This window comes from Varroa jacobsoni, unplaced genomic scaffold (genome assembly GCF_002532875.2).
Source record: "Varroa jacobsoni isolate VJ856 unplaced genomic scaffold, vjacob_1.0 scaffold_1293, whole genome shotgun sequence".
NCBI classification, from domain to species: domain Eukaryota; kingdom Metazoa; phylum Arthropoda; class Arachnida; order Mesostigmata; family Varroidae; genus Varroa; species Varroa jacobsoni.
In genome coordinates this window covers 70,345-96,903 of record NW_019214195.1, presented here as the reverse complement: position 1 = coordinate 96,903, position 26,559 = coordinate 70,345, and the positions used below count along the sequence as shown (strand labels likewise).

The 26,559-nt window shown below is 40.2% G+C and overlaps 2 long non-coding RNA genes across 3 annotated transcripts; one reads left to right on the top strand and one right to left on the bottom strand.

Annotated features, from left to right (window-relative positions):
• Positions 1 to 7,063: 7,063 nt before the first annotated feature.
• LOC111268492 (uncharacterized) lies at positions 7,064 to 25,643 on the top strand. Its single transcript, XR_002685261.1, has 3 exons — positions 7,064 to 8,230; positions 23,172 to 23,700; positions 24,875 to 25,643. It is a non-coding gene; the product is annotated as an uncharacterized LOC111268492 (long non-coding RNA).
• Positions 21,864 to 26,059, bottom strand: LOC111268493 (uncharacterized). 2 transcript variants are annotated; one of them, XR_015314239.1, is made up of 2 exons: positions 25,798 to 26,059; positions 21,864 to 23,724 (listed from the first exon to the last, which is right to left on the bottom strand). It is a non-coding gene; the product is annotated as an uncharacterized LOC111268493 (long non-coding RNA). The 2 variants fall into 2 exon arrangements; XR_002685262.2 differs by lacking the exon at positions 25,798 to 26,059 and adding an exon at positions 24,633 to 24,848.
• Between the last annotated feature and the right edge of the window lie 500 nt (positions 26,060 to 26,559).

The window sequence follows — 26,559 nt, the reverse complement described above, 5'->3', positions numbered from 1 at the left end:
TACCTCGAGTTATCTATCCGCACACATTTGCGTCTCCATTCATATACGATTAAAGCGTCGATTTAAAGTGGGATTATATTTATATGACATTATATGATGTCGTCGCATTGGCTAATCGCTCTAGCATCGAACAAAACTTACTTTTTGTTCAGTATCATAATCCAATAATTTTTTCAATACCGTGCACTGACATTAACAAAATAGAAGGAAGATATACTTCTAAGAGGTTAGCTCTTCGGTGCTCCGAAACCGATATCTGCACCGGCAGCACCATCGAAATAAGATGATAGACAAACGCTTTAGAGGAATGCGTTTAATCTTCTATACCTTTTTTCTGTTCTTCTTTAGGTAAATCGCACAAGTTGTCATGCTCGCAAAAATGCTCAAATCACATTTCATCGATTACCCAACCTAGATACTCTAGATATTTTCCAGCATTAATTTATGTAGCTGCTCCATTGATTCAATTATGAAAATGTATTTTTGCATTTATGATCGCAATCATTAAATATAGCACACCTGCATCAGTTGTTATGACCTCGTGCGTCACCTGAGTGCTATGTAGCTCACTAAATTACTGTCAAGGAAAGTGTATTACATCACGTTCTATTGTGAGATTAAGTCTTTCTCTAAATAGGCCGGGGTGGTGTTTTAACAATAACGAGCCACTAGATGGGGTAGCATTCACGCAGTGATACTGCGAGTTGAAGTTATGACTGGAGACGTACAACAATAATTCTGAGACCGTCTGGAGCATGTATTTAGCCAAAGGTCCGAGACTTTACTGAGAAGTTGGTTTTTCTCCGATAATCAAGTCGAGTGCCCGGTCGAATTTTTCTGGTGATGAGAAACACAAATCCACTCAAACCTATAAGTCCAGTCGCACAGAGGACAGCGAGCGAAATCGAGGTGTACGCGAAAAGAAGGGGTAGTGGGGGGGGGGGGGGTAACTTAGAAAAGAAAACAGAATAGATGCAACACCGAAAACTTAATCGACGCCTCTTTATGGTTACGCTTAACAAAATTCTACTTTATGCCATATTGATGCCACAGAAATGTTGAATAGAACGTTCTTGAGAATTACGCAGAAAACTTGTAAATTCGTTTTATTGTCCCAATGTATTGTGCCTTGTGAACTAAATTAATTCTGAAGAAAGAAAAGAGGTATATATCTTGAATAAGTAGGTCGTTTTTAGTAAAATAGAAAAACATTGAAACCTCAGAAGGCGTTGATTGTTGGACCTTTATTTTCAACTGTACTAGTTTCTTTAATGCAGAAGTACCGCTGAATACAAATGTCTGTAGTACATTTATAGTTCTAGTATAAAGAATGTATAGAACTGTAACTTTTGATAAATAGAAAGCACATGACGGTAAAGACGGTAATAATATTTAAGCCCCAGGCGCGTCGCAATAGATGGAACCATTTATATATAATAGATGCAGCATCGAGCGTAAGTACAATGTGGCGATCGCGGGTGAGAGTCAAGCGCTGGGGGCACTGTGCCCCTTTACCAAGTTGGTGTCTCAACTCCGTTATTTTTGGCCTCTTGGCGATTCTTATCCAACGTTCGCGGTGATCTCGGAATGATAAAGTAATTAACATAAAAAATTCAGATGCTTACATAACATGTTGTGTTCCATCAGTTTCAAACGAAACTGTCGTTTGATTTAGACAGGATTAGAGTGATTCTCATACGGCGAAAATCTATCAATCAATTGGGTGATTTCCAGTACGCTAGGCAAATACCCATAGATAAAGCCAGTTGACATTATTCATATATCACTGCAATACCAAGTGGGCATACCACACGGGTCCAATTGTCTAAATTGGATCTTGGTTTAGGAAACGAGCTTTGGTGGCCCACCGTAACCAAACTCAAATTCGATAGCAGTTTTGGGAACTCCCCACTATCTGACCTTTATTACTTACATATAACTTTTCGATCAGCTAAATAGACCCAGGTTGTTAGCTCTGATAGTTTTGGTACTAATAATACTGATCAGTTAACACAAGTATGATGGTAATAATGTTTATAGCGATGGCGACAGTTCCAGCTGCTACGCGTGCCATGTTTCACTTGGCATTCATATTCTGTTACGTGAAAGATTACCATCTGCCGAGGGCGACGACGACAGCTGGTTAACAAAATACACGTTTGCGCTGGCGCTACGGTGGTTATTTTTATTGCTGATACAGGACGATACGATATACGTCAGGTTATAGCAGTTTCCAGGGCCATTATTTCTTAGGTATTGTGCAAGCGACTATCAAAGCAATGTATTATATTCTATGTCTATATTACATACACTAATAACGATCAGGGAAAAAAAAGTAACTGAGAGATGATAGGTGAAAATATGGCTTTGTTGCAAAGTATCCAAATAAGCATTGGCATTTGCAGCACGTCTTTCATGCAAAGGGAACATGGCTAAGTGTTGCTGGATGTATAACGATAGGGCCTTTTTTTTAAATAGAACTATATGTGATCGTAAAGTTTCAACTGTTGCTACGCTAATTTGGCAAGAATAAGCATAACACATTCATGTAAACAAAACCGTCACTAATAAATTGAATCATACGTTCATATACCAATTTAATATTAATGATAAAATTGAAAACGCTTTTTTATTTGAAATAGTAAAAAGCTTCTTTTTTTCGTACTACAGAACGCTGTTGCGAATCCGAACATTGCTTTAAGATGCAAAATGGATGCTGATATAGAAGCGATCGATGGACGCTGAATTTCCTTCGACGACCTTATGACCTACGGCGGCCTTGACGTTTGTATAGGTGATCCCAGAGTAGCGGATTTCTGTCGAAGCTCGATCCCCACGACGCCTGATTTCCTTAAGGTGTCGCCAGATTTTAAAACGCAAAAATGAAAACACAGCAGCGTAATCTTGAAGGTGATGAGAAACCACTCGTAATTACCAGCTGAGATTTGAAGCCATTCTAAACCGTCTGCACTCGATATCTGGGCGACGTGAAGAAAAGTTCCGGAAAAACTACTTGTATCACAGCTATCAAGCCTCATAAGCCGATAGATCATTAGTGAAAAACATTGCTTCTATATTTCATACTAATTATATGTAGATCTATCTAAAATATAGAGGTTGTTCTACCAAATCAAGAAATTATCCTTTTTCTTTTGGAGGAAAAACGGCGTCCCTTGCTGTATATGTATGTGTGAACTATTAGCATATATATTCGTTTATCCTAATGGAACGTTGTTGTTGTTGAGACGCCGTTGGCAGTGTTAGCAATAAAGGCGCAGCTGAATGCATCTCGAGTCAGTCACTATTAAATTTCACTGAAGTATGAGGTATTCCTGAATTGGGCGTTTAAGTACCAAGGAAAGCTTGGCGGACGCATTCGTAGCTCTTAATATGCATAATCTCGAGTTGGTCGGAGAGCACGAATAGTGGTCGATTCTAGCGAAGAACGATCCGGGTGTAAAATCTTTGCTCGTCGAAAAACCCAACAGCGCGAAATTCAATTTTATCCCCTGCCTAAAACGGGTGACCCCTTATCAAATTGCGCATAAGGTAACTGCACTCTTACGCATACTCGCTTGACATTCAATATGCGATAGCAACACTCAGCAGATCGGCAACGTGTTTCCAACGCCGGGAAAATGGCTTTCCTATCGGTGACAGAATACCACTTAGATACGAACACCATCAATACTACAACAAGCTTGAGTATCATCCCTTTACACCGTCTATGCTTGCGATAGCAATCCGATGTCCAGCAGACCACGCAAAGATGGAATCCAAAGCCAACATGCCTGGGCTGCCTTGACTCAATTTTCTACACGTACGGTAGAACCCAATCCCTGTCTGGTGCGCTAGCCGCCTACGATTCCTCGCGAATTGGATGATTTTTAGCCAATAAAGGTAATATCTTGCCTCGTCTCCACAGGTATGCCCGGCTGGTTGTCAGTCGCAAGTTACTATGTTCCCAGTGCAGACAATGATATCTCCTACGCGAACCGACCAGACCCTCGAGTGTGCACTCTCGGTCGCGTACTCTGCAGATTCCTAATGCATTTGGTCGTCCACCCAACACCACGTCGAGCTGTTGTCGGCTTTCAAGCTGATACAAACGAGCTTAAAAATGCAACTCCGCTATTACGCGGAGCGGACTCGCGGGAAAGGGCTGTACATATGCCAGCTTGAACCAATACCGCAACGACCGTCTTTTTCAGGTTTGCCTCTCAGAGTTCGAGAGGTTTGTTCACCAAAAATATAACTGCACTCGGTACGCCAGGGACCATAATACCATTTTGCAAAACCATTACGGTATAGTGTATGTTTTGAGATTTGTAGACGGTTTTAACACTCTCGGCTTGAAAATGTAAAGTAAATGAACGCGGCCTATTAGCTACACGGACGTTTGACATCGGAATAACACGGAATTATTTGATACAATTTGGCTCAACAAAAAAATGTAAATGTGTCTTTATATATTGGTAGCCACTGCAGGAGTGACTGTTTGAGAACAGACACAAATTTCACTCGACCGTAAGGTCATAGTCATTTCGCTAGATACAGATCGATCTCCATTAACGATAGGAACGCGTATGTAGTAAGGAATAATACATTTGCATGACTCAGACAACTACAAAACAACGTGTGCTCTCCCGTTGACCCTGCGGGACTGACTGCAAATATGTTTCTCGAGATGCTATCTTTATGGTTCCAGTACGAGCCCATTAATTTCAATTTGTTTCTTTTCTTAGTAATCCATTTCGAAACCTGAAAGAGCCAAGATTCATGTTAGGAACTAGAATTATTCTCGAGAGGTATGTTTTGCTACTTGTTTCAAATCGTTGACCTCTCAAATATTTTGCTTGAACAGTTGCAACACACCCACATTCGCTTAGGATTTACGCGAACCAAGTGTCAGTCTAAGAATTCGCGTATCTTCCGTAGTAATGAGTCGTTGGAACGTGGACGATAAACATCCAATTGGAAAATTTGCATCGGCTACAATCCACATTGACTACAACACAAACGTGTCAGTTGCTAAAAAAGAGAGAAAAAAAAAAAATCATAATGATAAGTATAGCTTAATCTGTTTTTCGCCTATCTATCTGACAGAAGAATCCGACGAGTTACCACTGACGCTATCCCAGCTGGCCGTATTGGCCAAGTTAAAACATTGTTTAGTTGAATTCAATTGGTAACGACGGTAATATTTTGTCTATCCGGTCGATCACTTTTAATAGGTCAATGGAACGTATTTGCTGATGACAAACCATTGGCTGCCATTATTGACCACTGCCAAATGGTTACTCTCCGTCCTTTTACCCGTAGACTTATCCAGGAGTTGTGTCGTCGTCCGCACGACGCTCTGGCTCATCAGGCCATCGGCACGTCGCACCGTCGGGGCACCACAACTCGCTATACCGGTTCTCCGGGCTGTCTCCGTCGATCGTCAGTCATCCTCGTTGGTCGATATCGATCGTTGGTCGACGATGCTGATGAAGGGCAAAAGAGCACTAACGATAGCCTACGGTATGGCTTGGAAATCAAATTTGCGCTGCTGGCTGAAGGCGGGAAGAATCAACAATCGCTTTTTTTTTTTTTTTCGTGCGTTCTTTTTGCGTTTTTATTTTCGTTTCGAGCTACGCCACAGCTGCGACAGCAGAAGCAACAATAATTTAACTCTCCGTACTAGTGGGTTCCATCTTTGTTGTAAACGTTATATTGTCGTTGTAGCAATGATTGACAGTCACATAAAAATGATCAATTTAATAGAAATTAATAATACAGTTTCCTCTTATGATGGTGGTGACCGTGACAATGGCGAGGGTTACGAATATAGCTAGGCAATGCTTTCAGCTCTAAGCAGATCAGATCACCGAATAATTTGTTGAGTTGCAATACGAACATTTACGGCATACGAGAGAAACTCTTCTTGATTGATTGGCCTTATTTTCAAGATTTCAGTATCGCTTTGGCCATATCTCACATAGGCCAAATTTTTACTTTACGTTTTCTACTTGCAAAAAGCACATGCCAATCAGCTCAAACAGTAGTTCAAGCTCTCTACGTAGCTTGGTGCTAGCTCAAACAGACGTATATTATATGCCTTCGTCAGATAGCTGCTATACGAGGACCTCACAAGACTGATCATGTCAATTGTAAAAGCTGAAATATTTCATTTAACAAATACGCCTAACTGGACTCTACAGCGTCAACCATGAATAACAGTCGAAACAATGAGGCGAGCTTTGAAGCAAACCATTAAAGCGATGGCTCCTAGATACGAGTAATTAGCATGGATACGTTACTACATATCGAAGAAGCGTAGACAGATTGCATCCGCGACGAAAAAACATAGGCAAGATAGCCGACTAGACGACCGTCAAAATTTGTCGTGCACTTTATTACACACCACTAGGTACATAGCGTGCCTTTATTTCATGCTTACCCTTAAAATAAATGAGTCTAGCGTTAATTAACTGGACGTTCAAGCGTTGTGACGAGATTGATAAAATCGGCAAATCACTTGAGTGAATGAGCAATAGTTTACTTCGTTGTTGGTTAGACGGTGACGAGAAATTCACTCTATTTATCAAGCATTAAATAGCCGTCACTCTACGGGAGCAGAGTGGTCGGCACAATCATCAATGTCAAATAAAAACATTATTCAGTTAGCCACTTGGTAGAACCACGGTTTCAATAGACCTAAGGATTACAGCTCAAGGTACGTTTTTATGGACGGGTAACACAGGAAGAGCTTTGCACCTCGCGAGTAGATTTTAACTTCAGCACCCTTCCCTAATTCAAAACTGTTTCGCTAACTGGGTTTCTTAGACTTGGACTTCTTTTGTCTTCTCGTGACGCCTTCGATTGGTCATTTTCTACCTACTTCAAAACATAGTCTATCTCAAACCGATTTAATTCCCCAGTATCGCTCCTATATCTCACGATATGGTTAGCGAATCAAGATGCTCGAAGGTTGAAAACCGGAAGCTCAGTCGACAACTGCAACGACTTCGGATTTCACCATTTACAACTGTTTATTTTCCAAATATCAGTGAAGGCTGCTTCGATTATATATATATATATATATATAGTTTTATTACGCATATTGAGTTAAGCCTAACCGAAAGCATCCAGTTTAATTCATAGTACTAATAACATAAATATATGCACATGGATATATAAATAAATATAAACATGGATCTGATTTTACCAGTTCTACGTTAACAACCACTTTGTTTTTCTCATGACACCAGGAAGCAGAGTGTCAATCAGCTGCAAAATTGCAATCTTGATCATTTCATATGCATTGATACGCCTATGGACGATGTCTTTCACAACGCTTTATTTTGCAGTTTTTCAAGAACGTACAAACGAATTAAACTCGACTGTAGATTCATCCCCATTTGGTAAGTACGTGTATAACAGGCTGTGTTTTGGGAGTATCCTGAAATATATAACGGAAAATAAAAGAGAGAGCTAGAAGTGTATCGTATAATAAGCATGGACTCTCTTTGATCTTGTGAGTGTGGAAGGCACAGACACGATGACGACGACAACCTGCGTTGAATTTAAACTCATTTACGAATGTTCTTGACGTGTCCTTTCCCTATTCTGAAATAGAAACTCACCGAATTCAGCTCCTATTCTCGGGATGGCTTTGGTATAATACAATGTTGAGTATCGGCTTTTGACGAGGTTATATGCGCCCAACGCCCACCTTAGTTAAATACTTATTTGTTTGCCTCCTAGAACATGTGTCTTGTGTGAATACTGTGCAACAAAGGTATTGTGATATGACCCACTTAACTGGTGTGTCTGATTTCGTACGCTTAACCGCCCCTAGCTACGGACAAATCATAGAACGTTTTACCGAAGAGATTGAGCTCTGGTTACTCTGCTTCTTTCAGCCTCCGTGTCCCCCACGGGTTAGGATTTCCCTGCAATTCGTCTGTCCGTGAAGCAGACTCTCTGGGTTTTCCTTTGGAACTGCAGGGCCAAGAGATGCTGAAAAGACATTGCGACCGCAAAGCTAACGAGGAGTACAGTTGACGCACACAGGATTCCTTGGGATTTTTACGACGCTGCTGCGACAAGCAGAGGCTTATGGTGTTAGCTAGTGGCTAAGGCGGCGATAGCAGCAGCGCGAATGTCAGATCGACTCATGAAGACTTGACGCGTCACCCACGATGAGTCAACTCGTGCTTGAAAGCGTCCTAAAGCTACAGCCGAGGTAAGCCTTATGCTTTAGGCAAGGTGGCTGCACCAGACGTAAATACTCGATGCGGCAGCTTTTTCTGGTAGTTGATATTGAGCCTCAGAAATAAAAAAGTTGAGGACCTTGCCGGAACTTGTGATCCGTAGGTCATGCCAAAACGAAAATGCTTTTCCTAAGTAGAAGTCAAACTTATTAAGTTATATAATTGCATCAAAATTCGACCGTGTTTACATAATCCGCTTCAAGATAGGCTAAGCCTTTTTTGACAGAAAGAAATCTTGTTGTGCTTTGCCACTATACTGGAAAAAAAGTATAGTATATATCTTTGAATTATTTTTGTGGACTACTTAGAAATACAAAAGTTATCGAAACGGTTATTAGGTATGACACAGTGAACCTATTTAGACACTTATGTTTATCATTCAATACACATAGTGTGCCAAAGACTAAGCAAAATAGTCGATTATCAGTTCCTTGTCCTTCTGCATTAAGCGCTCGATGTCCTTAGGCGCAGCAACGCTGTTAAGAAAACGGCAGGAACTTCACTTTCAGCCTACATTCTTCTGTAAATTGATGCGTCTTCAACGCTATTATCCTTATGATCGCCAAATGCAAATGAGGGAATTAAATGATACGATGATGACGCAACGGTAGCGGTGTGAAGTATAATACCGCCATAAGAGCGAGTTCACTACAACGTATAAGCCCGTATGTATGCACAGCTCGCGCTGTTTTACAAAAGCCGAGAGGCCAGCCGCCAGTGTGACTACGCCATTACATATACATATAATCTGAAGTCGTGTGACGGGTAGCATGCTGCCAGCGGTGGCAGAACTGTGTAGTAAGCAATGTAATTGGCGTTTCAATGAAAGACAGGCAGACAATAGTGCTTCTCTCACCTTATGCGCACGCTTTCTCGTTCAAACTCAGCCTACCGTTGTATGTCGCCCGTTCGTCCCTATTTTCCGTAGAACAAGGCGTTCTTACGTGAATAAGTACCTTATTAGCAACAGGGAGCAGAAGGTGCGGTAGACGCAGAAAGGCAGGCCCAACTTTGCTGTTGCTACTGCTCTTGCTGCAGCTACGTTCGTGGCTGCTTTTCGCATAGGCAACGAGCGGAAAATGCGCCACACAGTCACGTAGATGTCATCTGTCGCACGAAACACTTCGTTGGCAGCACAGAGCACCGCGGTCACCGGGCAAAAACAGCAGCTTTTGCCTGCTGTCATCACCTCTTTCTCTGCCACCTCACCGCCACAATATCGCATCCGTTGACGCTTTGAAGAACTGGTAACCACTTTTGTTGTAGGTGCCAGCACAACGAAGCTTGCCCTCAAACACCAAAATGACAGCGAGATGTGAACGCCCCTTTCTCCTGTGGTCTCTGAGGCTACCCTGTGCTTCACTGAATTTTCTGAAGCTGTTTTTGTGCTTCTGCCGAAGCAGCTTACCAGTTGAGAAACAGAGCGACAGCGGCGGTCGCACCAACCGAAAGGCCCACCACACACCGACGCAGTGTTGATGAAGAACAAGTATACATATGACGATAGACCTACTACGCGCGGGCGAAGAGCCTTTTGCCGCCGCTCTTGTTTGTCGTCATCGTTTGGTTGCTGCTGGTTGGTTCTGCCTAGTGCGACTTGGTACTGTTTTCCGTGCGACTTCGCTATCACCGTCTCGTAGCCGTTTCGTTTTGACGACATGGATCCATCGAGCTTCTTCTCATCTCTGTCGCTGCTGTCAGCCACGACGGGGATCCCTGTGCGCCCCCACTGCCACCAGCGAACGCTGACAGGACGACAACCACAATAAAGATTGTTCTTAAGATCCTCCTCTTTGCTCTCTCTCTCTCTCTCTCTCTTTTTTTTTTTTTTATAGATTGCTCTTGTTTTTCTCAAAAGCATCAAATGCCCAACTAGTCCGGCACAGAGGGAGATTGTGATGATGATGGTACAAATGATGCAAACTTGATGTGTGTCTGTCCGAGGGAGGAAGATGAAAACGTAAATGATGAAATCACCAATACGCCAACTTTTAGTCCGGTTTCGGTCTTTTCTTGTTGCTGTGGGGCACTAAAATCGCGTCGGTACGGTCGATGGCTGATGCATGCTCTAACTGCATACGAGGGTATCACGGTTGCGGCCATGTCAGAAAAATGGTATATGATCGTGTTGGCGGAGCCGGTAATGGTGACCGCGGCAGAGCTGATGATGTTGGCCATGGTGTGAAGTACATGTCGTCAGCAGTCCGAACATCTTCAGCAGTCTTCAACTCGACAACTTCTGACGGCAACAATAACAACATCCGTGTTGTGGGCCATATCGCGCTTTGAGCAGGTGCGAAGTGAAGACTTCTGCCACCATGTGAATCCGACAGTTTCAGGGCATTACCGCCTGTCTAGTTTGTGACGCTTCGAATACGCGTCAGGGTCAAGCTTGCTCTCCATTGCTAAGAGTCATGATTATCGTAATATAGAATCCTAATGGCGACAGTTCGTTATGATCAACGAATGGAGTAGTCAGATGTGTTAGTTGGTGAAAAGAAAAGTTGGAAAAACGCCGCACGATATTTCGGAATTTGAGTTTAAGCTAACACGAGTAATCTACAAAGGGAAAAACAATAGTGGCGGGACATTTGAAATAAATATGTGTTTTAGTCTGTGTACCTTTTTCTCATCACCATCATCGTCATCATCATCATTATCAATAGATGCACGCTTGGTTATTGATCGACAATACAATGACGATTTACGCCGTCCAAAGGAAATGTTTCCGCTATCTGTGATTGTACATGCACGCTTATATCAATAGTTATCATCTAGCTATTGATTATGTGATTGCTCTGAGCAATTGCTTTTGCCAGTATATAGCCACATGAAGGCTTGGAAGGTTCGAGCCGTGTGAACACTGATACGTCAGCGCCTTGAACGGTTTGATTTGCTCATTTCATAAAATTTCCACCATCGTACTATGAACATTACTTAATGTACAATAAGGTACTAATGTTGTGATATTTTATTGATTGTTTGTAATAAAAAGCACAAGGTGTCAATGATTTTATAGCGTCTAAATGGCTACTTAAGTTAATTCTTAACTATGACTGTTTTCGAAATACGTTCGAATTACGTACGAGTAACAAACATAAATTCCTAACTGTATCATTCAGTAAACTACTTAATTATTATAACCTTATTTATATATATGCATATTCATTTTCTATAAAAGATAAACAGCACTATCGATTTCTGAAAGCAGGATCCCTTTTTAGCCTGGTTATTATAAAGGGGTTTTCATATATGTGTGTTGTTATTTATTGACCAGATGTCACAGCCTGTGACAGAGAAATACATTGTCAAGAAATGAGTGTCTTTAAAAACACTCAGCTAGTAGCATTTTTGATGGGCCGGCTATTTAAATCCAATAACTGGGCTATGTGAAACGAAATCAGCTTTCTTCATAAGAAGCCATCATAGGTTCTGCTTTTCTTTAGCGGCTACAGACAATTTTCCACTGGCACATAGAGAAGCACTCATCTGCAGTAGTGAACTTCAAGATGGCACGTTTAGGCGATCGTCACCGATCGCATAGCTGAACCCTTAGGAAACTATACTCTATATCATACGGTAGTAGAAAAGAGAAAATCATGCAAGCAGAATTAGGCTGTCACCCAACTATTTCAAAAAAAGACCTTGTTCAAAAAAGCTGAGAAATGACTAAACGGAATTAGAAACGTATGAACAGGTAAATCTGATGCTTTGAAAGATGAATGCTAATACCCAGAGACAGACAATTGAAGATACTGCCGGAATGACAATAGCACGAGTCCAATAGAGGAAGCCCTATTCTGTTACATTTAGTTGATTGAATAGGGTTCAGCGCGTCATAGTACAGGGTTCTGTGCACAACCTTCGTTTGCAAACACTAAATACAGATCGAACCATAATCACGGGTTTCGGGTATAGACGGGCCACGAAAACAGCGTCGTGATTTGATGATAATCACAAGCTTGCGACCGATAGGAACATCATATATCGACACTGATCAGGAAATCTCATTATTTCTGACCATGTTTGATTATCGCCTCCGATCATCGACGTAGGCCCTAGTAGCTAACAATTTTGCCGTGATATTGAGGTCGTTGTAAGGACTCATCAATTTGATAAATAACTTTTGATCAAATCAATAGATAATGTGAAATGGCGCGACCTTAGGTCACCTGTAGGTACGTCGTAAACAGACTGATTAGAGTACCTGAGACGCAGTACGTGCGAAGAAAGGTAGTCGCCGGTTACTTCAGTTAGCGGAACAAATAATCGTTTTCAACATGGATGAGAATATTTGACATTTACTTCTTGGAAACGCGGTAATGTAGATAGATAAAGGTACGATCGAAGCCGAACACCAAAGCAATCGCCGGGAAGCCTACGGCCAGTGCTATGCGTTGCAGCTGATCAATGTGTGCTCATGGTATGTGTATATAGCCTTTGCTTTCTCGATGGTACAGTCGAAATTGCTGCATCAGGCCTCAAAATATTTACATGACAACGAATATACTTGATTTGAAAAATGTTTAAATTTACGGAGCTCGTTCCGGTACTGACCAGTTTTTTTTTTAAAACTCATCTCTTAAAAAGTAGATCAGTGTCAATGAGATCCATGACGGACGTTTCGGCGGAATCTGTTCCCTAGGATGCGCTTGTATTGGCGATGAAGCTCTGCTTAAACGTTCGCACTAATGTGATCCCATCGTAGCTTCTTCAAGATAATACAGATTTAATTAAGTCAGCCTCGTAACCTGTTGACGATAGCATAAAACGAACTTCTCGTATTGCACTCGTAGCGTAAAACAATTTTCTACTTTTGAACAAAATGGCCTGGCAAGGTAAGTGAGCTACAACCAGGAAACGGATTTGAAAAAAAAAACTGTATACTTGTATTTAACTGTCATCGTTATAGCTAAGCTAGACACTATCGTCGGCCGCTATTTGACACTGGCAGAATTGAATAGCTTATCTATCATGTAGCGCATATCCGACGAAAAGGCTGCTATTTTGGCCTGCTAACGAATGAGCCTTCTGTCGGAAGTGTTACACTTGCGAGCGACGAACGATCTCGTGAGATCACATAACTCGATCAGAATCATCATACTGAGATCAGAATATAAATACCCCAGCCAACTTCCTTTTTGGCCATTTTTGTTATGAAGGATATAAACAACAGGGGAAAAACGCAGCGATTCATGAGATTGTTAGGTAAGCGCTAATCATTAAACAATCTGCTACCATCAGTGACTCCTTACTGGTTTCTATCGTTGTATTAAGTGTTTGTTTTATTAATGCATCAAAGACACCCTCCACTGGATAGTGCACGTACGGTTAGTGAACCCATTGGAGTCGTTCAGGTCAACCAACAATCTGGCACTTTATTTTAGACTACCTGAGAATCCGATATAGTTCTAGTTGTGCACAACTATACCGCGGCTTTGCCTTCAAGTTCCCTATTTGCTACTTTTTACGTAAAAGTGTAATAAAAAAAAAAAGGCTCAAATTGCCTAGCTGCTGCGAGCAAACGCTTTATTTAGGCGCCGCTTATATTTTCATCATATTAAATGATATTCAACAACATATTGTTATACCATTACAAATTAAAGCCAACTGAGCGTCCTATTGAAACAACAATTTCACATGTTCATTGTCTTCGCTCGATCTTTAGCCCAAAAAAAAAAAAAGAAAGTTTTCTGTGGGAAGTGTTCTTCAGGTTACGGACGTATTTCGCTGAGTGGCGTGAATGGTGTGCGCACTACGCATACGGTACCAGCTGAGATTCTACGTTCTCTTTTAGCGACGGCCGCATTAATCATCGTCTCGGGAAATTGATGTGCCCATAGAATGGCAAGTAACATACGAAAAAGCTCTACTAAGCCCTGATAGAGAATTGGGACACGAAACTCGTCGGTGGGCGACAATCTAAATCTGATGATGAGGCAAGGGCCGTTAGTTGATGATCCTGCACCGTTGAAGAGTTAACAGATGATGATAGTCTTGGGGATTAACTTCTTCTTGTTGTAGGCTCACTATGAGAACAACGAAGTTATTCAAACCATTGCATAACATGTGTCCAACATGTTGAAATACAATATTGAGAGTTATAAGGGACTCAGGTTCTATTTTTTGCAGCAGGAAATTGTCATTGTTTCAAACACAGAAAGCACATTGTGCCTCTGAATGGCTGGTGATACCAGCTGGAACTTGTTTGAGAATGATAGATTAGCTTTACTTGGCCCCCGCAGTGACCGGAAGATACGATATTTCGAGGGATATAACTGCGAATTAAACTGTTAGTCCGCAGGAAAGCACCATGTTGAAATTATTTACATGACAACAAGTTGTATAATCAGTTCGAAGGACGTCGTTGTAATTTAGCATTGTGACACGTATGATGCGTCCTTCCAGTGTCTTACTGGCGAAAGTATCCATGGAAAAGAACTACGTGCCGCTTTCTTGAGACATCTTTTTGCCACAGTCTTTAGGCATGGGTAGGCAAACGACTCTTTGTAAGGTGATCAAAATTCAAATTGAAAATCATAGTCAATTTCAGTAAATATCTAGAGACTAAATTTGACAATTATTGCTTGTCAATGCACTGAAATCAACGTGCCGGCACATATTACCTAGTGATACGACTTACAAAATACTTCGTATCTCTAGGTCTTAGTAAACGGCCTCTAATCGTCCATAAGAGGGATCATTCATAGAAAATGGTAACCATGCGCGCCTGCATGTAGGCGCACAAGGACGAATGACATGAACGCATGGCTTGAAGAAAAACAAGCGAGATAACAGCGGTCGGCATACAATAGCGTTGCATATGAAACCTCTCCAGTATGCTAGATTAGCTTGCCATACGTTACCAAAATAACTTCCCTATTATATACGAACAATTAAACTATGGCCGTATTAAATTTTAAGATTATTCAGGTATAGTTTCCAGTGTAAGCCGCTGAAGAATGCCTCATAACAATAGCTTCAAATGTACTGCTATATACGCTGATTCTAAAATGAGCATGATTTTGTCGAAATCGTGCTCGTCTTGAGAACACGTGCCTTGGGCTTCGGAAAGGCAAACAATCACAAGAGACCGAAATAGCCTCCCGAAATAGGCCCCAGATCCATTACTTTTTTCGGGGGTGTTTTTTTCTTTTATCATGTATGCAGCACTGGGTATAAAGTGGTACTTTAGCACTCCAAGCATCTACACGTCAATGTTTGATAAGGCTTTTTTTTCTTCTGTTTAATTGCTTGTCGAATTAAAGCACGAGTTGAAAACAGAGGCATTAGCTACATGTCGTGAAATTTTATACAATTTCTTTGTCATTAATTACAACCTAAAGCGACTTGTGACGCCGCCGGTGTCGTTTACCTACAAGGCGAACTTCTGTCCCTTGTAAAATTAATGTATGATTAACGATAACTCGGCGCAATCGCTTCGGGTCACTCACCGTCCTGAGAAATCGTAGCCATGCAGGAAATAAACACATTTGTCAAAAATTGATGTTTCCATGTAATGAATCAAGAACACCAACTCGTCTGAATGGTCTGGCTGTACGTGAGGATCGAAATGTCTCTCGCTTTTTGTAGCATTAAAACGCTTAAAAAGTCGTTAACATATTTCTGCCCAATTCAGGTGTCTGAAATCGTTGACCCGAATAGCCGGGCTGATGAAAACAGATATGGACTCGAACCCAATTTTGTCTCGAACAATAATAAGAAGTGCGGATGATTACGGCGATTTCTCTCAGCATTTATACACACCACAAGGTTGATCGTGTCCATTAGGTTTGCAAAAGCGTCAATTGCGCAAGGCAGGAGGTACGGAAATGGAAAGCGGAAAAAAAAGCGAAAATATTCTTTACTTCAGTACGCCTTACCTTATCTTTAAGTGATTAGTGCGTTTATTTATAGGAACATTGCCTTTCAACGTGTTTTTTCGACGATATGCGTGTTCACGAAATACATCGTGACTGCTAGAGGATTATTCTAGAGAGTCCCACGCGAACAGAGAGAATTAAGTAATTGAACTTGATATATCATCGGTATCAATTAGCTAACGAATAGAATCAAAGTAGTTAGTGTAGCATCACTCCGTTCGTGCATGCACGCCTGTTTCGAAAAGATCAAGCGATAACCTTATTTTTCTACTGGAAATATCTATCAAACTGTAAAGAAACAACAAATACACGAATATTTACCCAACCGTGCGCAACAATTTTTGAATTACAGTTATCAGTAGCCACGTCCGCGTCATGCGTCGGACGACGATGGTTTAAAAAGATCGTGAGATTTACTTTTAGGCTTCGCACGCTACCAATTTCTTCCATAATTATAGTCATTTGAAAAAAAAAACGCCAGTAGTCATTCTGTTAGAATTAACAACTTGTTGCTCTCAGTCTGGCATGTTTACAAATACCACCTCGCATAACCTCGTCCCGGCGTGAGAGGTGTTGGTAGGCTGTCGTTGAAGGATCGGGCGGCGTAAAATTATTTTGTTGTCGTATGATTCGTACTAGTGGGGAATACTTTTCGGAACGTTTGCCTGCCTACGTGGTGTCACGAGGCCATGGGAAACAATTTGTCTTTCGTTCTTCATAAATGAATAAGGACTGCGTATGACTCGGTTTCCCCTCAGTCCAGTCGACAAGAACAAGCTAAACTGGCAAGTACTTTAAGGAGGACTGAAAATTTCTAAAAATTATGCTAATTATTACATCAATAGAAAATGGTCCTGAAGAGACAAGAATAGGCCGTCGGTAACAAGCTGCCTTTTGGCAGATTTTCTCTATTTTCATAATCAACTCGTAATGGGACGACGTCGCAAAGTACGAAAAGGTTTATTAGAGCACCGATTACAAGTGCGTTAATTCTTGCTCGACGTGAAGATCTTAGCGACGGAAGTGCGGGACCACCCTGACAAAGTTTATCATAGTCAGAGACGAGCTCATAGTTGGTGATATCTTCAACTATACGATGCGTAAATTGGGATCCAGCCAAGCATGTCCCAGGTGAAAACACAGAATTAGCTCGACCAGCTATGGCGTCACACTTTTAGCTCTGGAAAGTTTAAACAGTCGTATTTTCAACGACTCGAACAGTGTTAATTAACGCTGCAGTTGAAAATGCCAGCACCAACGCTCAATCTGCAGCAATATATTAAAAAAAAAAAGCGATCACAGTTGGCAACGGGACGTCATGATAAGGCCTGTGTATCATCAGGACAAACCGGAGTCAACGTTCTGCTACATACAGGGTGGATAAACAATAGGCTTATAGTAGAAGCCTAGACGAGAAATACCCACACACGCATTTTGTACAGTTGATTGTTCGAGTTTTAAAAATGTAAGCTCACCATTGAAGCGGGACAGGGCTAATAACGTGCAAACACGGGAGAGAAATATTCCATAGTTATATTGTCGCAAGCTGCCCGTCACGCCTTTAATAATATACTGCGCTTCGGTGACTTTGGTCCGCTCTCGTGCTAAGTGAGAAGAAAAAACATGATACCAGTGACTCAGACTCATCACAATGCACCTTCTCTATGCATGAATGTATTACACATGTAATCGTGCATCTTAGAGTGGCTTTTTTTTTGTTGCATCGTTTGTACATAACGGCCATGTGTCAGAATATCAACTACCGAGCATATATGGACTAATCTTGTCGTGAATAATCAGTCAAGGTGTCAGCGCTGAATAATAATAAAAACACATTTAATAAAAGTATACTGTTTTAATATAGACATTCGTATGTAACGAAAAAAATATACCGTGTATCCATCTTGCATGCCTATCTCACACTTCAATCTTAGCTTTCAGCCCATTTTTGCACAGCTTATTCTTTTCCCATTCCTGTATTATCAGCTGAATCTACTCGTGAGATGGGCATGCTTTTGGCGGTAAAAATCCAAAAAGGCCCATGTTCTGATTCATAACTGCTCCAACATACGAAGAAGCGTCCAGGCATACTTGTTAAAATGAACCAGTCCATCTAATTTGATTTAATGTACATAAATATAGCTGAAGATTTGCAATAGCTGCAAATTGGTTGAGAATAGCTAGCTTGATATTTGAATAGTTCTCAATAGAAAACACAAAACCTATTCGAATTAAAATTTTCTTTAATTAAGAAGATGTGTTATTTGCCAAATATCCGTTCCTGGTGATTCTAGTTTACAATGGATTTTTTTTTAACATTATTTAATTAGAAATACACACGTATGATGCGGTTATCGTTTAACGTTGAATGTTTGTTGACGATTTATCCATGGTTGATACGACCCCACTAAAACTGCGAGACGTTGCCTTTGCACTGCACGCGGTAAGCACATGTCACGGGCCTGCCTCGCCCAGTTTTCCGACAGCGTACGCCTTTCGTTGAAAGGATTTAAAGTCATTAATTGGCACAAAATCAAATAATCGAATCCCTTGAGGATCGATAGAATTAACAGATGGAATTCCTGCGCTATAAATTTAATTTATAATAAATTTAACAATAAAAGGAAGATGATTGAGTCTGCCTTTTTTAGCGTTTTATCTCTCGTTAGCCGTTTACCCATCGTTCACAAGTTCATAGCAGTTGAAGTTTGAAGAATAACGTTTGTGCGGCCCATTACGACGTCCAGCGTCAACAGACAGAACGAGTGAACGTGCACGAAGTGCGCATTGTTACGAAAGAAAACCAGCCCTTATTCTTCTTCCGTCTCTAGGGGTCATGACAGACCTTACGGCAAACCGTATAGCGTTATTTTTCCGAGAGAACGTGCGCTGCTACGCCAACGAAGATTATTCGAATTTCCATGAAATCATACACGATAATATTGTTTGCTTAATAACAAGCCAAACTTCGGCTGTCACAGACGACACTGCCATAGAGCTTTACATTGTAAAACGACGTCTATTTTTGGCTAGTTAATGGCACGAGCGAGGAAAATAAGTGTCAGTTAGGCCGCATGATATATTACAGATAAATAACCAACCAGCGCTAGAAACGAGTTCTCGTTTCGTAGTTACGTAGCTTCAATATCGAAGCGTCACTTCATTGGAGTAATTTGCTGATGTGTGAAATCTATCCTGTGGGTGATCGTATTTTCGATAACTCGGTCCAACTCGGTAACTTCGGTATAAAATATAACGATACATAGAATAGAATAGAATCCAACGAATAGCGATGTCAAAACTATCGACCACTGCAAGAACTGCTGAAACATTGTAAATGTCGTCAAAATAACTTTGATTGACAAAATTATTAAGGCATTATTTTTAAAATAACAATATAATTAATAATAATTTTCTTAAGAAATTCTTCGAACAACAGCCCTATACTCGATTTTAGGAGGAACAGCGGCAAATCGTTTGGCAGTAAAGGCTCGAGGCCAATGTCCATTGTATAACTACCTTATTTTAATGGCCTTCTGGCTTAGTTTAAATGGCATACCAGTCTGTTTATTAGAAACCTATTTTAAGAAAAGAACTACGCTTTGATCTCAGACAAACATGGTAAACAGATTTAAGAGTGACCTATGCCTAGAGCAGCCTTGCGGCAAACGATATATTGGACGCTATCTTCGACATGATCGATGCGCCCATACCAGACAGAAGCTAATATTTACCGACGCTTTAGTGGACAAACACTCAAAAATTACGTCCATTAAATAAAATCCTATACACAAGATAGATCTGTTGCATAGATTAGCTTCGTAAGTATCACATTCTACGAGGCACTCTATAACAGACCCAACCTGAATTTTAGGTGATAAAAGGTCTCTAACAGAATTCATGCAGTACATCGTGTCTACCATCAAGGCTCTTTCTCTCCAAGCAAAAAAGGACATAGAATAATAATAATTTTCCAGTACCGCAAATGTCATCTATTCTCTACGAAAGGATAATACGTTTTTCTACTTTTCTAATTCTAACGCTAGAATAAAGATGGTACGCTTATTTTAATCGTAAAATTTTTAAAAGAGCCTCTATATTTGCCAGTTCATCGTTGGTAAGCGGTTCGACATCCGAAGCTCTTGTTATCTAAATCCATTTTCCAATATTTAAAAAGCTATGTGTTCAGAGAAAGCAAAACGAACGTATTTCTTACGACTGTCGTTTGTATAAGATAACGAAATGTACAGTAACGCGCCACTATACAATTACTAAAATTCATATATTAGTCCCAGTTAGTTATTTTTCTGTCTGACATTTTAGGGGATATATTTAGTGAAAGTTGATAGTTTTTTCTTAATTTTCGTAAGCGTCTGTGCAAGCCTATTGTAAGGTAAGTATAAGAGTACTTATCTATGCAATAAAAGATGTTCTTCAAAGAAATAAAAGAACTTCTCTAGGGCTGGATATACTGATGAAACGTTTACCACATTAAGGATTTGGCGTTTTTAGACACGACCGTTATTAAAAGATATGGATACAAAGATGGTAAATTCAGAATAGTACTAGCGTAGCCATAAAAAGGTAAAGGGAACCATGAAGGCAAAAGCCATGACGTTTATTTATATTATTGATATTAATATATATATATATATATATATATATATATATATATAATATTATTGACAAATCCTACTATTTATTAGCTTTATTATTTTAACATACGTTTATTCTCTATTTAAACATTATAATCAGGGAGAGCTAGAGAAATCGATCTCACTAGCGAGAGACGGCATAAGACGAGCTTCTTCTTAGTGTTAAATAACGAACGACTCTATCACCTTTCTTGCATGAAGATTTTTGCTACTATTGTACGCAAAATGTATGCTTACATGCACCCGTCATACTCTCCGAATTTAGATGTGATAACTAAATATGGACATCGATATATATATAGAGAACACCGATAATACTGCTCAGTCGTTGTTTATACGACGTTCGACGATAACTTGTCGTAGCTCTCTTCATTTATAATAATGCGGTTGACGTTCACTGATTCGGAGTTTGGGTTGATAACTTTCTGTTGGATGTATGGAACTTAAATAGACGCTCGATCTATTGGCCTCAGTGTGTGAAACGTGACAAACGGTGCTGTCCATTTCATGATTGACAGCTACTGCCGGTAGACAGTATACCTTACCAGGGGTTTTGATACCGCTACTCAACGTATTCCTATGGTTCAATCGGAACGGATAGTTCTGTGTAGTCGATCTAGAGATACTGAGCAGAAAAACAGTTGTTAAACGCGTCGTACGCAGCTACGCAGACCTTCATTGAAAACTAAGCTTTACGATGCTCGGATTCGAGTGTGAGCTGACCTTCTGTGTTCTAGCGGTTCAAGTGCCGGACGTCAAGCCCAAAACGTAGCACGTTCGTGTCAATTAGTAGCAACATGTTATCACTATGCTGTCGCAAGGACATCATCTTTAGAGTAGAGTCCCTCGTCGAGAAATTGGTATATATAGAAACTGGTTGTAGCGAGGTTTTTTTCACTAGCTTCATACTAGTCCCTGACCTCAGTGACCCCGAACTCTTGAAACGTCTAATGAAAAAACGCTAGCAAATCTCTTAATGTCAATTTGATAAGAACTACAAATTGATCTGTCTACACATTAAGCCTATGCTTCATCCTGTTCCTTATAATGATGATTGCCTAAACCTATCCGAAAGCCCGTCTTATTGAGTCAGGTCATTTTATTATTCAGTCTCTGATGCCGGTTGAATCGTTTCCTCTACTATTTAATTGTTTACCGAGGCAAAGGTATTACAAATGTTCATGCAATATACCCAGCTCACAGTAGATGAAGTTAAATTGACGTCAGAGAGAAAACATTACCTATAAAAGGCTATAAAACTTGGTACTCTTTCTAAAGGAATCTTTGCAGTTTTCTACTGCAGATACTTTCCTGTATCTAAGCGGCCATTGATAATTGGCAACAGAAACATTCAGCTTTCCCTAGTGCTGGTGCGTCGTAATTCATTTACGCAATAGGAATGTCAATTATTGAGTACTGCGTAAATTTCTTCACACTTCAAAAAAATATATTTCAAATAAAATATTAGATATAATTACCGAAAGGCCATCGAAATATTTTTTCTGTGTATCTTCTATGCAGTTACGAACAGTATATATGGTTCACGTATTTTATACATACATACATACATACAAAGTGTTTAGGTAATCACTTTACGTGCACTGTTACTTATAAATAAGATATGGCCAAAGGGGAATCACGACGAATTATAGAGGTCAACATTATATTTGGATTAACAAAGAGTGGCTTATAAACACGCAGTAGATAAAAAGAAGTCCGTTATATTCTAGCATACCAGAACTTTGATTGGTGCACCAGATCTATCGTTGTGTAAAAGAATCAATTCTACAGAGAATAGTAAACTGATTATCGTAAGTAGTCAATTTTTAGCAAGCGTAAAACCCAAAATAGTTATCTAGATTGCCATGTCTGGATAAGTGCGACAGTACTATATCTTCAAATGAAGAGCCCACAATTACTAATGATAAGTCCGTCTAAAGGAATGCCCCTTAAGATACGTTTTTGAGAATGGCCAAAAGCTTTCGGTGTCAACCTAGACATTCTTTAACTCTCATAACCTACAAAACAATAGTTTGTGGGTGTGCAACCCAGTGCATATGCAGTACATACTGTTAGATACTTGCCCAGTATATTGCATCAGGTAAGCAAAGGTGCTTCAGCGCTTAGAACTATTAATACTAAAATACCGTGAAATATATGGTCGATTTCGTTTGACCTTCTCTTATATTCCAGTAGGTTCGATGTAAGAACTCTACAGACTTAGCGCATAACGACATAATGCGTATTACAAACTAACAATATATAATTGCTTGAGGCAGAGGCAGTGGCTTGAGTATAAAATCAATTGAACGCCACCGAACCATTCACAATGGGAGTTGCTTCGCTGTTTATTCATTTGTTTAATTCGGTGATAGGCTGTATCGGCGTGTTGTGCCAAGGCGAAGGTTGGACACAGCGAGAAGAGGCGCGACGAGCGAACGTAGGACTTAGTTGGACAAGCGAGCACTGCAGATCAAGGCGAGCTGCGATGGAAAAGAAGCGAGCAAAGGAGCAGATCAAATAACGCAGATTATTATTAACCAAGAGCAGATTAAAAGTTCTCGCGCCAGGAAGTCGAGACCGGAAGCAGTCGAGCAGACGACGCGCGCGCCTTCGGCCATCCACAGAGCGGCCGTGTTTGTCCGTGTGTATGTTTCTGTTTGCCCTTTTTTACGGAACATTAACTTTGCATATCCTCTACTTCGCCCGAGGGCAGCTACTACTACAGCGACCGACAGTACTGCTTCTGTCGCTACCTTCACAAGGACCACAGCCGCCGCGACCGATTCCTCTCGCTGCATCCGTCCAAAACCGACATTCGTATCGCCGCAAACGTGCGACTAAGCAAACCGTGACACTGTGCATTTCGTCGTCCTATTCGTCCTCACGCTCGATGCCTAGAGGGTAAGGAGCGGCTTGCGTACGAGCCTGTAAAGACAGAGAATAGTCGTATGTGACATGATGGCATTCGCAAGGCTATAGTAATGGTACAAGAGACAAGTTAGCAGCTGTTCACATATTGAAAAAGAAACGATTAAGGCCTCTGAAACTTATTTTAGCTGGTGGTTTTAATCAAATTTCGTGTAGAGTTAGCTTGTCATTAAATAGGGCCATAAAATACAGTCAGTTAATATCTCGCGACGACTATCTGACACATTACGCGAATGTAAGCTACTTCTTTGGATTTTGCTTGGCAAGAAAAATGACGCCTAATAAATGACCCAGATGTGCTATTCTAAAGACGCAACTGTGCATGCGGTATTAGTTAGTGGATTAAATTCTATGTATGAAACGTCGGTACGACGCCATATTTGCTTATCTATCGCAACTCGAAGAGTTTGCCAACGGTATTCGTTTGAAACAAAGGGTGAGCGGGGAACTGAGTAAGGAAATATTGGATAGCGCCGCTGAAAACTGTAGTAGCGGAATGCTAATCTCATTAAATTTCCGGTTCTGCAATGCCGTGTTTATTTCGTTCGCCATTTCTCGCCGCTAAATCGTCATTAAAAATGTTATTAGCTATTTCCTGAACTGAACAAACGGCACAGTTAATTATGAAATTTGAAAATGAGATAGCAACGGCGTCATTTTTTCATAACGGTATAACGAATGCATCGTAATCGGATTAGCGAACATTATTTGTCTGTTTAGGTTTCTTTTTTGCAGCATTATCATATAAACTATGCCGATAAAGTAACCAACATTTCGAAGACCTCAGACGACAAGACGCTTATCATGCTCGAGCATCGAGGCAATTTCGGTACTCTAAATTAGCGCAATGCTAGTCTAAGATAGTTTATTTTTGCGCAATATTCAATTTTTAATATTCATCTAACCTTCTTGGTAGTAATGCTATGATCCTCTGACAAAGCTGCCTGTGGTTTATAGATCCTTGCGAATCCTTTATGTAAACACCCTCTTTTTAAACTGACACACAATTAGTTATGTTGTTTTTGTCAAAATCTGTATATATATATATATATACACATATATATGTACGTGATCAATGAACTTTTAAAACTTAACAAGGTGATGTAGCACATTATTCCAATGAGTACCTAATAACTTTGCTAATTAGGTACTTGTTCGAACGTTTTTCGAATCTTCGACAATTGCGGCGAAACAGAAGGACAGAAAGCAACTTCGTGAGTACGCACTTCGTCATCTGCTACTGCTAAACTGACGAATGGGTAAATATTTTGTTTGCACTCGTTGAAATATGCATGGAGATCGCCCAGCTGTTTGTTCGACAGGCCAGCATCTGGCCAATTTTTTCCATCACATAATGCTATAGGCCAAGCCGTCTGTTACTGATGATGCTAAGACTATGTCACCAATAGGAGACTTATGAATTAGACTATTTAATTAAAAAGCGTGAAATCAAAGACTTGCTTGTCGGGGCGATGGATTTAACGTCAGGTAGCTATGAAAAATCATCATCGTCTAAAATAATTTTTACACGCAACCTATATCTCTAGAGCCCGCGATAGATATGGTAAAATAGGTATCTACGGTGTTCACGTACAGCCTGGTTATTGCGGACAAGCAAGTGTTCCGTGTATTTGAGTCTATGGCTGCAAAAAATAATAATTATTCTCTAAAGTGTAATAACATAAAAAAAACTAAGATCGAAAAAATTGTATCCGCTTTTCAAATAGTTTAATCGTAACATGCTATAAGTAAAGACAGCTCAAAGCAAGCGGAGCTGCGCGTAATGGCATTTTTATTTTCGCAACATATATACAATGGCGTATAGCATGTCACGAAAAATGCGACTTTATCAAATAATATAATTAAACTAAAACGAGCCATATGGGAAGCAAAAAAATAAATTCACCAATAGCTGTTTGTGGAGAGCTTCATAAACGAGTATTCACTCAAACCCTATTTGATTTTGCAAAGATATGATATATCAGGATGACGGCGCATACGAGCGAGCTGACTCGATGTTGTCAACCTATTCAAGCAAATATTAAATGAAACATTGATAAATTCACTCACTTGATTCGTTTAGCATGGCGTCCGTATATGATAATAGCTTATTGACGTTTTTTCCAGTCATTTAATTCTTTGCTTTAACGTTGTTTAGATCATAGCTTGAAACCATTACGAATACATTTCTATTAGGCCGAAGGGAGTTACGATACAACATTACATCTGTTTGTAACGCTCAACTATCTACAGTTGATAGACGTACCGTTAGATCTGCATACTATACAGACGGCCTGGAGTAATTATCTAGCGATAAGTAAAAAGACGTAAGCACTTTGTTGTTAGCAATCTAATTATTAAGTAAAGAATATCGCACCGGTCGACAAAAATTCTAATTGGACCGCTAAATTAAGGAGGCATTGATTTCGTTTGATAAGTTTGGAAGGCATTTTTCAGATTCATCTAATTTATATTAATAATCCAATCGAATTTATGGTCATGGCTCTTGGATATTTGTTTTCATTTTCTACCCTAGATGTGTATGACATTTACCTGGACATCTGTTTCAGATCTAGAACACAACAGTGACGTTATTGATCAATAATAGTGAAGCACTCCCTAAATATTGTTCTGTCGGTAGTCATTATATGATTCAGGCAAACAAAATTACCGCCTATTTTTCAGATGTGTGATACAAGCATATTTGTCACCAAGTTCTAATTGCAAGCTAACATCTTCGACTCGTCGATATAAAGGAAGAACGTTTTATATGAATGTTATCGTATGGCGAAGGCTGTTTAATAGGTATCGTGCAGAATATGAAAGGCCTTA